This window comes from Odocoileus virginianus, chromosome 3 (assembly GCF_023699985.2).
Source record: "Odocoileus virginianus isolate 20LAN1187 ecotype Illinois chromosome 3, Ovbor_1.2, whole genome shotgun sequence".
Taxonomy (NCBI): Eukaryota; Metazoa; Chordata; class Mammalia; order Artiodactyla; family Cervidae; genus Odocoileus; species Odocoileus virginianus.
The window spans coordinates 98,348,095-98,356,193 of NC_069676.1; the positions used below are offsets into that span (position 1 = coordinate 98,348,095).

The 8,099-nt window shown below is 35.7% G+C and overlaps 1 long non-coding RNA gene across 1 annotated transcript; it reads right to left on the bottom strand.

The window, feature by feature from the left end:
* Window positions 1-1,332: 1,332 nt before the first annotated feature.
* Window positions 1,333-4,841, bottom strand: LOC110149672 (uncharacterized). Its single transcript, XR_002317528.2, has 3 exons — window positions 4,754-4,841; window positions 4,415-4,531; window positions 1,333-1,418 (listed from the first exon to the last, which is right to left on the bottom strand). It is a non-coding gene; the product is annotated as an uncharacterized lncRNA (long non-coding RNA).
* Window positions 4,842-8,099: the final 3,258 nt, after the last annotated feature.

Below are 8,099 nucleotides of genomic sequence, written 5' to 3' on the forward strand. Positions count from 1 at the left end.
AAATCGTTCCTAGTTGTGCGGTCTTCAAATTCAAGCATAGTTATGGAAATCTTCCAACTCAAAAAGGAAGAAGGTTAAGTCTTGTAACTTAAGTATATTTATTTTATCATTAAAAGTTCAGCTCTTTCAAATTTTCATCCTTGATCATATCATATATTTTAGCACAAACAGAATGTTCATCAAATCATGACACTTCCTTTAGTCAGTCATGAGTTCTGTTTTAACTAAAAAAGTATTCTGGTGTACAGCCTACATACAAATGCAAAATTTCAAACATTTGCAAGGTAATTAGTTATACCTATATTTTTACAGCTGCAGATACTAAGTGTATTGGAACAGTTGACATATTATGGTATTCCTCTTTCTTTCTTTAACACACACATAGGCGTGCGCACACACACACACGTTTCCCATAATGTGTCTAGTTCTATTTAATTCAGTCAGTTATGTAAGAGAATAACTGGGACAAAATTTATTCTAATCCAGCTTTGACAATGCTTGTGCTGTAAAATTTTATTAAAAAATGAATGCGCTAAGGGTAGTGTTCTTTTTAACATAAATCTTTTCAAAACAACTGTCCCAAGATGATGCCTCCAGTGTCTTAAAAGTGTCACTCTAGGAAGAGTAAGGACTTTAGCATAGGCCTAGCAGAAAAAAATCTCTTCTCTCCTTTCTTGTTCTAATTCACTTTCTACTTTGTAATACTTAGAAAGTCTTTTTACAGAGTGTTACTTCCTTTTAATAACATTTGATACATTAACTTCAGTTCTTCAGAGGAAAAGCAGTCTGGCAGCATGTATAATGGGGTCAACCTCTGGGCATTTAATTATTCATACTTAGCAAAGACTATAGCAAAGGTACTGTTTACGTATATGTGTGTGTTAGTCGCTCGGTTGTGTTTGACTCTTTGCAACCCCAGGGACTGTAGCCCACCATGTTCCTCTTTCCAAAGAATTCTCCAGGCTGGAATACTGGAGTGGGTTGACATTTCCTACTTCAGGGGATCTCCCTGACCCAGGGATGGAACCTGGGTCTCCCACATTGCAGGCAGATTCTTTCCCATCTAAGCTACCAGGGAAGCCCACTTATGTATAAACATAAACATATATATTATACATAATATATGCATATATATATTCTAACTTATTGAGATATTACTTTACAACGTCTTGTTAGTTTCTCTGTACAAGAAGTGAATCAGCTATGTCGATACATAAACCCCCTCCTTATTAATCTCCCTCCGGTGGGAGACGCCAGAGCCATGTCAGAATTATTCAGAAACTATCTTATTAATGAAAAACCATATGTAATAAATGTTTTGAGCAGCACAAGGGATTTTTTGAGGCTGGTTTACATACATTCTCTTTGTGTCTTCTGGTCTTATCTATAGCTAGACCACCCAGTTAGATGTCAGGACACTAGAGAAGAAAAAGATGGGATTGGGAGTCAAGCACAACTTGATAAAATCTCCTCTACTCTCTTATTATGGGTCAAATAGAGACAAAGCAGTTGCATTCTATGAATTCCAAAGTCTAGATGAGTTAAAAAATGCTATCTCACATAATAATAAAGCATTGTAAATTGTAAAGAACTGCAAATTGTCAAGAATGGACCATCCCATACCACAAGGCCTAGTATATAGGCAAAATGCTTTAATTACTTTAAGATTCTCAAATGATTATTTAAAAAAATTAAAAAGCTTTTTTGTCTACTTACATGACCTCATATAATGACTTATCTAATCTCCTGAATACATACTCCCTTACAAATAAAAATTTTCATAAGAATGTAATAGAATATAAGTCTTCAAAGAATTAATAAATAGCCATAAATGAAGATCAGCGTATGCTTTAATTTGTTTAGGAGAATTTACTAAGACATTTTGAATTGTAGTCTTTGCAAATACATTAGATATACCTTTTAATATACTTAAGTATGATGTTTAGAAGCCACTGTTTAATCACAGATACATACATGTACTTATACTTTTAAAAATAATACTTTTTATTAATTTTTTTCTCTGATATAATGTGAATAGTTTCCATACAAATGTTTTCTGAGTTATTTGCTTGCATTTGCATGTATCATCATGGTTCTCGACATTAGAATAAACCAGGGGCTAGATCTCTTGATCTTCATCATTTAATAAATTATTGAATTAAAAAAAAAAACTTCAGATAATTGTTAATGTAGGAAAGGTAGGCTACTTTCCAAATGAGTCCGCATTGGCTTTTCCTTAAATGTAGCTTTCCCTTAGCATTCTATTCTTCAGAAATCAAAATTTTAAACTGATATATTCTTCACTTTCACAACATCATGAATTCCTATATATGAACATTTTAAAATGTATATCTCTAGCACAGACTTTGCCCTTGCAGTATAAATATATATATTGAACTGCCTTCCAGAAATGAAAAGCTGCTGTCCCATGGGTATATCAAAACCACAGTGTCTACAACTAAAAGCATTAATTTTCCTCCAAAAATCAATACACTTTAATTATATCATCATCATTCGTGTTACACAATCATAAACCTAGAATGTGTCTTCAAATATTTTATTCCTCTCAGTCTGTACATAATTGTTAGCATAGCCCCATTTCTCTACCTTTTAACAATTTTTATGTCTTTCTGCCCTGTCTCTGCTGCCACTGCCTTATTTCAGGTAAACGCCTCTCACACAGATTTTTCACTCTAGTCTATGAACTATTCTAGATGAATTTGCTCTCAGAATTTGACAGAGAAGTCCATCCTTTCTCCAGCCAATCTTCCCAACCCAGGAATCAAACTGGGGTCTCCTGCACTGCAGGAGGGAATCTAAAACTTATAACAACAATAAAAATGTGGTCCCCATTGTCTGTGAACTTCAAATAATTAATCAATTGCTTCCTGTTGCCTGCTAGGTAAAGTGAAGAATTCTTAGTGAAGTGTGAAGAGTTCATCATAATCTGCTCCCTGCCGAACACTCTAGAGTTATTGTCTTCACATGTGACTTCCATAACCCTGAGCCATCAGTCGGATGGAATTATTTGTTCATCAGAAGCTCCCTGTGATTTGCTACTATGCCTAGAGTACTGAAGCTGCATGCCAAGATATAACAACACTGTTATGCTCATAAGCAGCTTTCCAGTCCAAATAAAACTGACCACTCGTTTTTGCACCAACTATAAAATTTGAAAATGATTTATTTTTCATTACAAAAAATTTCCTTTTATATATAATATAATCTAAATTCTTTTTGGCCACAAAATAGGCTCATTGAAAGCTGGAATCATGCCTCATCACCCATTGAGTTTCCTCAATTCCTGTGGTTAGAATAATAACTGACTGAAAGCAAGTGTCTATTACTGTTTATGTTCTTGGGTTCCAAAATATACACTGTTTATCACTCTTGGTTCCAAAATCATTGTGAACAATGACTGAAGCCACAAAATTAAAAGATGCTTGCTCCTTGACAGAAAAGCTATGATAAACCTAGACAATGTATTAAAAAGCAGAGAGGTCACTTTGCCAACAAAGTTCCATCCAGTCAAAACTGAGGCTTTTCCATTAGTCATGTACAGGTGTGAGAGTTGGACAATGAAGAAGGCTGAGAACTGAAGAACTGATGCTTTTGAACAGTGTCCCTTTGACAGCAAGGAGATCGAACACAGACAATCCTAAAGAAAATCAACCCTGAATATTCATTGGAAGGACTGATGCTGAAGCTGAAACACCAATATTTTGACCACCTGATGTGAAGAGCTGACTCGCTGGAGAAACTCTGATGCTGGGAAAGATTGAAGGCGGGAGGAGAAGAGGATGACAGAGGATTTGATAGTTGAATGGGATCACCGGCTCAAAGGACATGGGTTTGAGAAACCTCCAGGAGATAGTGAAGTCCAGGGAAGCCTGGCCTGCTGCAGTCCATGGCATCACAAAGAGTAGGACACGACTGAGTGACTGAACAACATCACTGTTTATAGAATAAATTAATCCCCAACCAATACTTATTAATTAATTTATCATGCAAGTTGGGTGAATGTTCTTCATGCCCAACCCAGGGGAAAAATAAATTGAGTGGGAAATTCCAGGGATAAAAAGAATTATTTTTATAATGATATTGGTGATGATTAAAAAATGCCTCAAAGTACTCTGAAAGAAACAACCTCTGTGGGCTGGTGGGATGATAGGGATGGGGGTGGGCAGTTGGGGATAAAGGCAATGTAATGTGAAAATTATAACAATAGGCAAGTAATGAATTTTCAGGGATATGGTGTGGAACTTATAAATGATATTATAAATACGTAACCCAATTGCTGGCAATAGCAAACTGGATCAGAGAGCTATTATGTCTTTCATTTTATTTTGCCTTTTGATCAAGAGAAATAAAATTAGAATATTCTTAAGTTGATTATATGCATTTATGGTTATACCTCATTTATCTCACAATATTGAGGAAGGACATTGTTATTCATATTAATGAAATAATCAGATAACAAAGGATCCTTTAAACAATGATGGCATCACGAAGAGCTCTGCAGTACTTCTTCCTAAAGAAGCAAGAAAATCTGGTGAAAACCACTGATACAAATAAATTTTCTATAAACTGACCTAGAGAAACACTAAGAGCACTCTATTAAAGGAAACAAGTATTAATTTAAGAAAGTCTCCTAAAATTCTGTAAGAACAGTGGAAGTCTAAGCATCTGAGTGACAACCCTCTTCCTCCCCCCTCCCCATCACCCAGGTTAACATGATGGAGGCTGTACTTACATATCCCCTGGTAACTCAGATCGTAAAGAATCTTCCCTCCTTGCAGGAGACCTGATTTCAATCCCTGGGTTGAGCAGACCCCCTGGAGAAGGGCATGGCAACCTACTCCAGTATTCTTTCCTGGAAAATTCTATGGACAGAGGATCCTGGCAACCTACAGTCCATGGGGTCGCAAAGAGTTGGACACGACTGAGCAAATCACACACACAAATGCTTGGGTAGGTGTGGCCAAGAAGACAGAGATTTTTCTGTCCTCACCCCCGAAGTCAAGAGTGACCGTATCCGTGAAGGTCTGCTCACAAGCATTTCTTACCCCTTTAACACTAAGTTGAAGGAGCCAAGTGCTTGGTGAGCCCATTAGGTTAGGAGCTCCTTTCCTTTACCAAACCCCTACACATAGGACAGAGGTTCTAGCCCAGGCGTGGCCAGCCAAGAACACTAGGGTGAGTGCCTTCACTCCAGCCCGCGTTTGAGTAGATGTTGCATGCTGCTGAGGCTAGCCGCAGGGACCAGAGTCTGTAGTGGCAGGCGACGCACAGTAGTGGCTTAGGGAATCTTCCCAGAATGAGAGGAAATCCACAAAAACAGAGAGAGCTCCAAAATTATCCCCAGGGTTAACAATTTTATCTGAAAGAAAGTTTGGGGAAGTTCCCTTGTAAGGACACTGAAAGCAATATGCTTAATTAAGAGCAATAAGTTAAAGCACAGACCATCTAGGTCACCAGAGATAAAAAGGAAAACCAAACTAAGAATAGGCCTGCTGGTGTCAGAACACTGCCATCTCAGGGTGGCTGTGTACGTTCTCAAGGTTGTACCCTCCAAGGACACCAAAGCTGAACAGTACAGTAGAAATTAATTTTATCAAAGTAGCCAAGTTTCAAAAGACACACAAATAACAAGAAATCAAGCCATGGAGAGGAAAGAAACCAGTCTCCAGGGTTGCTGAAATAAATTTCTGAAAATGTCCTGTTCTCAACAACAAATTATGAGAAAAGCAAGAAGCATAAACTACGACTTACACATGTTAAAGCAAACAGACACATAAAAAATCAAGACAACAGAAACGTGTCAGGTTTAATGGGTAGACTTCAAAGTAATCATTATAAGTATATTCAAGGAACAAAAGGAAGCCATGGTTAAGGAAGAATAGAAAGATATGACAATGCCTCATCAAATATAAAACATTAATAAAGAATTAGAGATAATTTTTGAAAGCAAAGGAAATTCTAGAGTTGAAAAGTACAGTGTTTAAAATTCAAAATTCTTTAGGGGAACAAAATAATATAATTAAAATTGAAGAAAACATCTGCAAACTTGAAGTTATATCCATGGAAGTTATTCAATCTGAAGAATAAAGAGAAAATATAATGAAGAAAAATTTAATGGAGCCACAGAGATGTGAGACTCCTTTAACAGGACCAATATAGTATAATGAAAGTACCACAATGAAAGGAGAAGAGAAGTGAAAAATTTAAAAAAAATGTTTAATATTCCTGAATTTGCTGATAAATACTAAACTATATATACCAGAATCTCAACCAACTGAAAATAGAATCAATGCAAAGAGATCTATATACAAATACATGATAGTAAAAATACTGAAAGGCAGAGGAAAAATTTGAAAGCAGAAGGAGAAAAATCACTCATCAATTACGATGATATTAACACCTGACTTCTAATGAGAAACCTTGGTGGTCATATGGGAAGGTATAGTCAAAGTGCTGTAGGATACAACTGCCAACCAAGAACCATATAATCAGTAAAACTACCTTTCACATATGAAGATAGCATATATTCCCAGGTAAATAAAACTGAGACAATCTTTGTAATTGCAAAGAAATTGCAGGAAGTAATTAAAGATACTCTTTGTGTTGGGAGCAAAATCTAGATGGAAATTCAAATCCACGCGAGGAACTGAAGAGTACTGGTAAAGGTAATTACATAATTACAAAATATGATGTAAATTCATATGCTGTCCCTTTTCCCTTAATTGATTAAAAAAGCAATTGTCTCATATTGTATAATATGTATGTTTGTACTGTTTAGCTTATAATATATAGAAATGTAATATGTTTATCAAAGAAGCACAAAGGTGGTGGGATAAGAACAAGATGATGACTCAAACCCACAGGGAAAGGTGAAGAGAACTATAAATGGTAATTAAGAAGGTAAATAAAATAAAATGCATATATATGTACTTGTTCTCATTTCTTTCCTCAGCTTCCATAATTGACACAAAATTATGCAAAGTAGTTTGTGAGTGTATTGTTGATTTTGCAGCATATATAAATAAAATATATAGGGAGATAATAGGATTAAAGTAGAAAGAAAAAATAAAGCTATATATGAGTAGCATTTCTACATCTCAGTGGAATTTAATATAAAAGTTGATATAAATATGAGGATTCTGATAAACTAAAATATATGTGGTAAGCCCCAGAGCAAGCACAAAGAAAACAATTCCAAAGTATAAGAAAAAAATAAGTACTGTATTTGGTCCAAAGGATGAATAAGCTATAGAAAATAAACATTTATAAATGGACTGTCTTCTTTTTTAACCAAACTTTTGTGAACATATATTAAATCTTCCTTGGCAAATTAAGGCTATCATTATGAACATAATTAATGACATAAATAAGAACAAATGGTATAAAACAATGTGCAGTTGAAATATATAGAACCATTTATTTTTAATTCTCCTTGTTTTTCCTCTTGTTATCCGTCAAGTGTTCACAATGCCCTCTGTGTTCATATCACAACACATACTAACTGAGATTTATAGATTTCTGAAAAGTGAGAGTCTTAGTTGCTCAGCCACGTCTCTTTGTGAGCCCATGGACATAGACCTTCAGGCCCCCCTGTTCATGGAATTGTCCGGGCAAGAATCCCGGAGTGGGTAGCTTTTCTCTTCTCGAGGGGATCTTCTCAACCTGGGGATTCGAACCTGGGTCTCCTGCATTGCAGGCAAATTCTTTACCCTCTGAGTCACCAGGGAAGCCTTTATTGGTTTATATATCTGTCTTATTTCTCTTTATCCACAGCAGTCAGCTGAGGGTACCATAAACATTTAACACTAAATACATGCTTGAATAAAGACTAAATAAAGACTTGGAGATGAACCACTTGAAGTTATTAAAATTAAGGACTCTATTTTGAATATTTACTACCCCTTTGCTGTCTGGACTCCTCCAAAAAGTTTCCAAAGCTCTTCCTGATTCTGTTATCTAATTTATCAAACAAAGATAAACATCACGCTTATTTTATGTTGTCATGAGGATTAAGTGAATTAGTGTCTAAGAACAGCACTCTGAACTGGATAGGACTTACAATAAATGCTACATGTGCT